Raw genomic sequence first — 9564 nt, 5'->3', positions numbered from 1 at the left:
ACCACATGCTAAGCAGGACTGTGTGAACCCATCTTATTTTTCTCAATTTATAGATGAGGAACAGATAAACAGAGAAATTAAGTGCCCTGCCTGAGATTACACAGTAAATTTGTAGCAGAGCTAGGAACTGAACCCTTGACTCCCCAGCCCAGTGGCTTAACCACAAAACCTTTCCGTTCAATTGCAAAACAATGGTAGCAATGTTCACTCAAACTCAAATTGAAATTGTGAATTCAATGGGAGTGTAGGATCAAACTTCGCAATGATCTGGAAGTAAATATAAAATCAGTTCTGATAAAATTTTCAGATGACATAAAGATTGGTGGAAGGGTAAATAATGGTGAGGACAGGACTTTCATACAGAGTGGGGCGGGGTGGAGGCAGGGCAGAGATGGGAAGCTTTTGAGACAGTCCCACATGACATTCTCATCTGCAAACTACGGAAATGTGGTTTAGATGAAATTACTATAAAGTGGGTACACAACTGGTTGAAAAACGAGACTAAAAGAATAGTTATCAATTATTCACTTTCAAACTGGGAGGACGAATCTAGTGGGGGCCTGTAGATATCTCTTGTGGGTCTGGTACTTTTCCATATTTTCATTAATTAGTTTTATAAGTCTGCTTATAAAATTGGCAGATGACACCAAGATGGAAAGGGTTGCAAGCACTTCGGAAGTCAGGATTAGAATTCAAAATTATCTTGACAAATTAGAGAATTGGTCTTTAGTCAACAAGATAATGAAATTCAATAAAGATGAGTGCATAGTACTACACCTAAGAAGGAAAAATCAAATGCACAAATACAAAATGGGGGATAACTGGCTAGGCAGTAGTACTGCAGAAAAGAATCTGGAGATTACAGTGGATCACAAATTGTATATGAGCCAACAGTGCGCTGCAATTGCAAAAAAGGTTGATCTCATTCTGGGTTGTACAAACAGGAGTGTGGTATGTAAGACTTAGGAGGTAATTGTTCCATTCTATTCAGCGCTGGTGAAGCCTCAACTGGAGTATTGTGTCCAGTTTTGGTCACCACAGTTTAAGAAGTGGACAAAATGGAGAGAGGCCAAGGGAGATCAGCAAAAATGAACAGAGGTTTAGAAAACCTGACCTATGAGGAAAAATTAAAAAATCTCGATATGTCTAGTCTTGAGAAATGAAGACTGGCAGGAGTCCCTGATAACAATCTTCAAATACATTAAAGACCATTATAAACAGGACAGTGTTAAATTATTTGCCATGGTCACTGAAGATAGGACAAGAATTAATCGACTTAATCTATAGCAAGGGAGACTTAGGTTTGATATTAGACAAATGTTCTAAATATAAGGTTAGTTAAGTACTGGACTAAGAAACCAAGGTAAAGGGACCTGTTTTTCAAAGAGCAGATACTCAGCACTTTCTGGAAATCAGGCCCCTTTCAAGCACTCAAAAATTGAGCTCCCTGATTCACTAACCACTCTGGGCCTTAAACTATTTAATAGAGCTGTTTGAAATTTTTTTAGTGGAGCAGTTTTGCATTGGAAAATGTTGTTTTATTGAAACTGAAATATTTCTCAGGAACGTATTGATTTTGACAGAATTTTCTATGGAAAATTTCGAAACTGTTCTGATTTTCTCATTTTGATTCAGAATCATCAAAAGGTTTCGTTTTGATAATGTTGAAATGTATCAATTTGACTTTTTCACTCTATTGCGTTTGGTTTTGACATTTATATTAGAATTTTAACTATATTACATTTCTATATTATATATTACAATTAAGACTCTATGTCATAATAAAGTACATGATAATGTTTTGACTTTATCAAAATGAAGTATTTCAATGTTTCTGTATCATATTTTTTTCGGAATTTCCATGTCACAGGAAATTTTGACTTCTCATTGCAATGTGGAATAGTTTTTTGTTTTGAACTGCCAGAATTTCCTGTGGAATGGAAATTCTTTTTTCCAACCAGCTCTACTATTTAACAATATCCCTTTACTAAATAATAATAAATCCGGTCTTTACACACATATACGTTGAATAGCCAGCTCCTTGTCTTCCAAAGCAACCTTTCTATGTGTCTGATGTAAAAATCCAGGATATTTGAGTGTCAGGTTATAAGGGCTACAGCTGTGTGAAATAAGATCCAGCCACAATGGTTCCCTTTTCAAGCACTGTGTTTCCTTCATATCTGTTCATGCCCCATCTAAAATATTGTTGAAACTGAGCATGGTCATTTTTGGCATTAATTGAACATCAGCTCCCCCTACTCCCCCAGGTTCACATTGTCACCTCTTCTTGAAAATGCTACCAATACAGCGTGTGGCAGTGGATCTATCTATTCTATCTAACAAAAATATCCGTGGCTACTGTAGACATAGAAACATATAAATGTGGTAGGGCTGGATGGGACCTCAAGAGGTCATCTAGTCCAGCCCCCATGCTGAAGCAGGACAAAGTAAACCTAGATGATCCCTGACAGGTGTTTGTCTGACTCTAACCTGTTCTTACAAACCTCCAATGATGGTGATTCCATAACTTCCCTTATTGTCTTATTCCAGTACTTTGACATTTGACAGAACTGAAAAACCAAAATGTTTCATTAATGTCAAAATGGAATGATTTGTTTCCAAAACATTTCTGTTTTTCAGGCTGGAGTCACAAAATGGCCAGAGGAGGAGAAGGTAGTGGTGATGGCAGTGACCTTTTTATAACTTTTATCCCAGTGGTTAGGGCACTCACCTGGGATGTGGGAGACCTAGGTGCTCTTCTGCCTGATGTGGAGAAAGCAATTTGAACTTGGGTCTGCCACATAACTGTCTGGACCACTGGGATAAAAGTTATAAGGAGGACACCAGCTCTGCTACCTCATGCTCCTCCCGCCATTTTGGGAATCTAGTCTTCCTTTGCTTTTTGTTAAAAATGCCTGAAAAAAAAAATGAATCAGGTCAAAATCACCTCGCTCACAACATATCGCGAGAGTTGGCAACCCTGGGTGTGTTAGTGGTGGGCTGTGCTGGTGCATGATGGGATACATAACCCAGCAAGATGCCTCTTTTGTCCCCTATGGGCCAGGCTCCCTGTCAGGACTACACCGTGATGTCCCCAGAGTCAGGTGGCTCCCCTGATTCTCCAAGCAGCTCAGTGGGCTGGACCACATTGCACTGTGGGATATATAGTCCTCCAGGGAGCCTGGCCCATAGAATGCCATGGGGACCTGAAGGACAACTCCCAGAAGGCAAGAGAAGTGCATTTTGATACTGATCTGACTGAAAAGGAAGTGTTCGGAGTCATCTCAACAAAGCAAAACATTTCAGTTTCAGGAACATCAGTGTGCTCTGTTTCAGGCAACAACACTGAAATGAAACACCTTGACATTTCTGATTCAAAATGGGTCAGAATTTCCACTAAAAAAAAATCATCTTTTTCTCCCATTTTGGGACAAAAACAGATGTTGAAAAGTCAGAATTTCCTGTGGGACAGAAATTCCCAGTATCATTCAACTTTAGTTCTTATACTGCAGCTATACTGGGAAGCATTCCATCCATTCATCTAAGCAGATTCTTATAATGATGCCAATGATTATAGTATCTAAATATCTAATTAGGGAAGCCACCATCTCACTGATTTACAGAGAGGAGTCAAGAGAAGGGGAAAAAAAAGCCCTTGAAAAAAAAAGAGAAAGGTTTTCTCCAGTCAGACAGTAGGTTAGTTTACTACCTTTTCCTCTCACTCCTTAAAGTCTGTTGACTCCCCTGTGCTATGAAATTTAAGTACTGTATCATGGCCACAGATTATTCACTGAACAGGCTGGTCAGGGAGCATCCTATAATATAGATGTTTTTGTATACATGGAAAGCAAATCTGTATTTCAAAGCACCATGAAGCAAATTGCTTACACAAATACTGTATCAAAATGTATACAGCAGAATTGAGGTAAAACAAATAAAATCAGATCTTCTGACTTTCTGACTTTACATCTCAATCTTTGAACAGACTGAAAACTTCCTTCAATTTTATTAGTATGAATATATCTCCACTAAAATTAATTTCTGACTACAACTGTACATCAAGTGATAGGTTATTTCAATGGGAACATAGCAGGAGTTTAAACAAATAAGAAAGGTTAGCTTTAATCTGATTAATAGTCCAATGATCAGTTTTGGTTTCAATATCCAATCCAAAGTAGCAGGGAAATTGAATGAGATCTTATTTTTATTTCAAAACCTATATGCAGGCACACTGACCAACACTTTTTTGTCTTGGCTTCCAGTCTGAATCCAGTTAAAAACCATTGGGGTCTGTTAAACCAAGGATTATTCTATCATATTCTTAAGCAGGGCTGCTGGAACAATTTTTATAGTGGGGGTGTTGAGAGCCATTGAACCAAACTGTAAACCCTGTATATAATGGAAACCACTTCAAGCCAGGGGGTATAGCAGCACTCCCTGCACCTCTAGTTCCACCACCTATGTTCTTAAGGGTGGGAAAATGGAAGGATGGAGAGGAAGGATTAGTCAGTGGTTAGGGCATGAGTCTACATCTTGAGAACCTCAGGATTCAGTTACCTGCTCCCTACAGAATTCCTGTCTAACTTTGGGCAAGTCTTTAGTCTCTCTGGGCCTCAGCTCACAATCTGTAAAAAGAAGATAGTAGCACTTCTCCACCTCACAGGAGGGCAGGAGGATAAATACAAATAAAAACAGTGAGGCATCCAGCTACTATTATGATGAGGACTATAGAAGTATCTTAGATAGATAATATATATGAGTGAATTAATATTAGCTTCAGCTCAGATAATTTTCTCTCCCCAATTTAGACCATATTTTAATTTTAAACACTACATCCTTCAGTAAACAGAAAATCTGGATACTCATATAGTTAAGATTCCATTTCTGGTCTGCATTCTTTAACTTCTGCTATATTTGTTTGGGGTTAATTGGTTGTGGATGGATAGTTAATACAAATCTCTCCAAACCAGATGATCAGTTATTTTATTTAGAGTTTATTTACTTTCTATTCTTAATCTTAGATCATGGGCATCATTTTTTTAAAAAAAACATACTAATTGTTCAGATATCTATCTATCTATCTCCATACACCCATCTATCTATCTATCTATCCATCTATCTGCTCTCTTTCTCATCACCTTTTGCGTCCTCCCTCTCTGATATTTTCCATTATTACACATTAGAAGATGTTGTATTGTTTGTTTCCTACAATGAAATAGGCTATTTCCTCAGTTGGAAATATTTACCCAGGAGACCTCCAGCGGTAGGGGTTGGAGTCTGCATGAGATTGCATTAGATTTTCCTGAGCTATTTCCTTCTACCACCCCCTGTACCTCTTCCCTGCCCCCAGCACACACAGATGCAGAAAAGGATAAAGAAAATCTTCAGCAAAAGACACCAAACAAAGAGTGTTTGTAGAAATGTCTAAGTGCCTTAGAACACATTGCATATGATTTATTAATAGGATTCTTGTCTAAATTGTGAACAAGGCCACAAAGTATTAGCTTATTTTGCCAGATACTTATAAATCATGCACACTCAGAGAGAGAGAGAGGTGAATTTATGTTTTGTGACTATTTAAGTGACAGTTTCATTTTTTTCTATTTGTTTGTCATAGGGTTTTATGCTGCAATCACTGTAAAATCTGAGCACCTTCCTTGTAAAATAATTAACAGTAGTGAAGTTCCCAGTGGACTTCTGGAGTCTCTGACACTTCTCCCTTGATGGGGTAAAAACAGGTACTGTTGGTTACCAAGTTGACCATATCTACCTCTTAACAATCTGTCGTCTTTGGTACATTTTTTCCTTCACAGCCTTTTTAGTGAATCTGGTGACCTGACTAGGATCATATTGAGAACTGACTATATACTGCTCTTTCACTATATACTGCTCTTTCAAATTCTAGCCAGTCTAACATTCAGGGCAGTGAATCTGTTATGCAGCCTCCAAATGAAGAGAACTTGAATTTATATTATTTTCTTAGTATACTTTAATAACTTGTAATGATTCCACTCTGATTTTAAACAGATATTCTGAGAGGGGTTATGGGGGAGGTTACTGGAAATGGAAACTGCAATCAATAACAATGGAAGATTCCTATGTCCACATTAGGATCAGTCCCGTCAGGAAAGATCCTCCGTTTAAGATAGTCAAATAACATTAACAAATTGTAAGATTCAATGGAAGTTTGATGCTTTTGTGTAGTCACTTGGGTTTATGGGCTTGATCCAAACCATTCCTGCCACTTAACAGCAGGTGCAGCTTCAAGATTATTTTTCATGGGAAAGGAGCATTGATGATTTATGCAGACTACCCACTGGAGAAGTATAAATGAAGAGTACGGATTTAAAAGGAATAAAATCAGAAACTGGATTTAATTTCTATTTAAAAATATGTGTATATTGTGTTATTCATAGATGGGAGAGCTGAATGGTACAGGGCCTAGCATCAGAACAAACGAGATTTCAGGTGAAAAAAGCAGATAAATGGTGTCATCTGAATCTTAACCATGGGTAAAAATTCCACATTTTTCCAAAGGAGTAAAGTTTAAAGAGAGCAAAAGAAGGACTGGATTCTGAAATTGTGTCTGTGTGTGAAAAAAGAGAGAGAACTACCTATAGTGCCGAGACCTACTGAATAAAAGGCATTTTCAGTTAGAAATGGTTGTCATAAAATTCACTTTGGATAAGAGCCTCCAGCTACCAGCAGAGGGCCTTGCACTAAATTGATTTAGTTTTAAACTGTAGCCAATAATACATGGGGGGGGGGGGAGTTGTTTTTATAAAGGTCCATTCTGGCTTCAAAATATAGAGAATGGATGCAAGCTTATTAGATAGATAGATAGATAGATAGATAGATAGATAGATAGATAGATAGATAGATAGATAGATAGATAAAATGGGAGTTAAAATAGAATAGTTGTTGAAATAATGTAGTATTGCCTTACTTTTTGACAAAGTAACAATAGATTATGTTGTTTGGGGGAAGAGTTATTAACTTGGGTAAAGAGACAGTATTACTTATTTTGTATTTTTATACACACTACATTTAAAAGATAGTATAAAGGAACCATTGTTACTTGACTGTGAAAGGATAAAACTATGGACAGTGCATTTTGACTTGTTTCATTTATTATTTTGTAAAAGCGTTCAACAGAAGAAGAGATGTCTGTACTAATGTCTAGACGTGAAAAGCGTTAGCTATTTGTTACTCTTAGTTGTGGACGGTAAACAGTAAGAATCACAGTTGTAGTTGAAGTTGTAGACGGCAAGAATCACAAGAACTAACAAGCTTTTAAACTCGATAGTCAAGAGTTAGTGTGTTAGGCAAAATCCCAACAGAGGGCGCTGCTACCCCGTTCAATGATGGATTTCAAAGGGATTTTAAAGCTCCGTATTAAAATATGCAGGATTTTTCAGATGTGGTCAGTTTGAAACAATTTGCTTAGATTTTGATCGTAATAACGGTGAGATTTAGCTATGGACATTTTTATTCCATATTGATAACCTACTTTTTAAATATGTATTTCCTCTTTCAAATATGGTGCTGAAGAATAAGACATAACAAATATTATATTGAAATTACATCATTTGATCAGTTCCAACAATTCTGAGTAGTTTGACGTGAAACTATTTGTTTGCATTAATTTCAGAATGTATATTAAAATGGTTTTAACACCAACGCTAAACATTTTAAACTGTAACCTGCATATTTATATTGATTGATTATTATTATTATACCTCTGACGTCTTTAATATGAAGCTTATTATACATCTTAGATAAAATAATATAATAATACAATATAAAATAATATAATTCTATTTTGAATGACCACACCAAGCAGAAATAAACTCCTTAGGGGGAAAAACAGATCCTTGATCAATCAAATCGTTTTCAAAATGTTCATCGGACACATGGCTCGATTGCGTTTTGTTCATGAGAGTCCTAATAAATCTGAGACTTGTGAATCCGAGGGCACAGTCTAAAACATTTTGCTGGTGGAGCAGCATTGGTCGATATCTCGATTTTATCTTTTTGTGTGTGATTACTTTGTTTTCTGATACGTGGCACTTACATAATCTCCCGTGCTATTCAGTTGTAACTCGTAATAACGCACAAATAGGTCATAAACCAGAGTCACTCTGCGGAACCAGCCCTTTCGAGCGTGATCCGGAGACTTCAGCGAAAGGGTGGCAAAGTGTCCCTTTAGCTGATATTTGTTTTAATCGGAATTATTGCTCACTACAGGCAGAACCGTATCGCTTGTGTGCGCGTGAGTGTAACATAATGTATAAGCCTACATGCGAAAAACACATGTAAATTTCCCTTTTCAATATCCTATTTGTACTACTGCTTGGGACGGGCGTCTCTCTCGAACCAACCGAAGTCCTATTTGATAGCCCCACGCAGCAATGGGTAACAAGACAATCTTTGCTGAGAATCCCTCTTACCTGCTTTAATAACTTCCCACCACAAAAATTGCCCTGCTCCTCTTATAAAAACTATCTGCTATTTGTTTCTTCCCCTTTGTGGGTTGAGCTTCCAGTGGAAATGCATGCTTGGAAATGGGGTGTATGGAGGGTGGGGGAGGGAATTGGGAAGGGAGAGAGAAGAAAGACGAATTTACACTTTCTAGTTTAATTTGCGGGGATGAAAAATCGGAGCCTCTGCTTATTAAGTCTCCTCACTCCTAGATTTAAATCGATCCCGATTTCTAGGAGATTAAAAAGTCCAAAGGACTATATATATATATTCCTCATGGGGGTAGTCTCTAAGGTGCCACAAGTACTCCTTTTCTTTTTAGGGACATTAAGGACGCCCTGCAGTTCCACAGATAGGACCCTGACGTTAGAAACATCCCTTTGCCTTACCCATTAGTTCACTGGAAAGCGCAGTTGTTTTCTTTCAAAGCAAGAGATGGTCTCTCTTTGCTCTTAATAACTGCTCGTGTCTTGGCAATACTAAAAATGGACAATGCAAACGAATGTTTGCCCGGGCACATCAAGGATAGCTGTGTTCCAACGCCCCAGATCAACGGAGAAATGTAAAAGCACAAATATAACTTCATGGTGTTAGTGTCTTTTGAAAGTAGCGACTAGCTCTTAGAAAGGTGTTCGGGATATTGCTAAGATCTACGCTGTGCCGAGAAAATGTCCCAAGTTATGAACTATCTGGCTTAAGCCATGAGTACAGGGATTCCAGATGAAAAGCTCTTACTTGAGATTTGCTCCTTCCGCTTTAATGTCCAAGTCTCTGCTTCTGTGTTTTACTGCATACGAGGGAGAATTTCTGGACATGTACATAAAAACAGAGTATGTGGAGGGAAACATAATATCTCATTGCAAATGGTGCATCGTTTCTCATAGAGGCAAAATAGTCTGTATTTTAGTATAAATAAGGATATACAAATATCCACTCTTCTGTCTGCTGTGTATAAACACACACAGTGGAGAGAATAGTGGATATTATTAATAAGTGGGTATATATGTGTGTGTGTTCTTGAGTAACACACTCATATTCATATATTATGATACACACAACGATAAACTTGTGTGTATGGTGGAG

This window comes from Natator depressus, chromosome 3 (assembly GCF_965152275.1).
Source record: "Natator depressus isolate rNatDep1 chromosome 3, rNatDep2.hap1, whole genome shotgun sequence".
Classification (NCBI taxonomy): Eukaryota; Metazoa; Chordata; order Testudines; family Cheloniidae; genus Natator; species Natator depressus.
The sequence above is the reverse complement of the archived record's forward strand: the minus strand, read 5'-3'. Positions refer to the sequence as shown.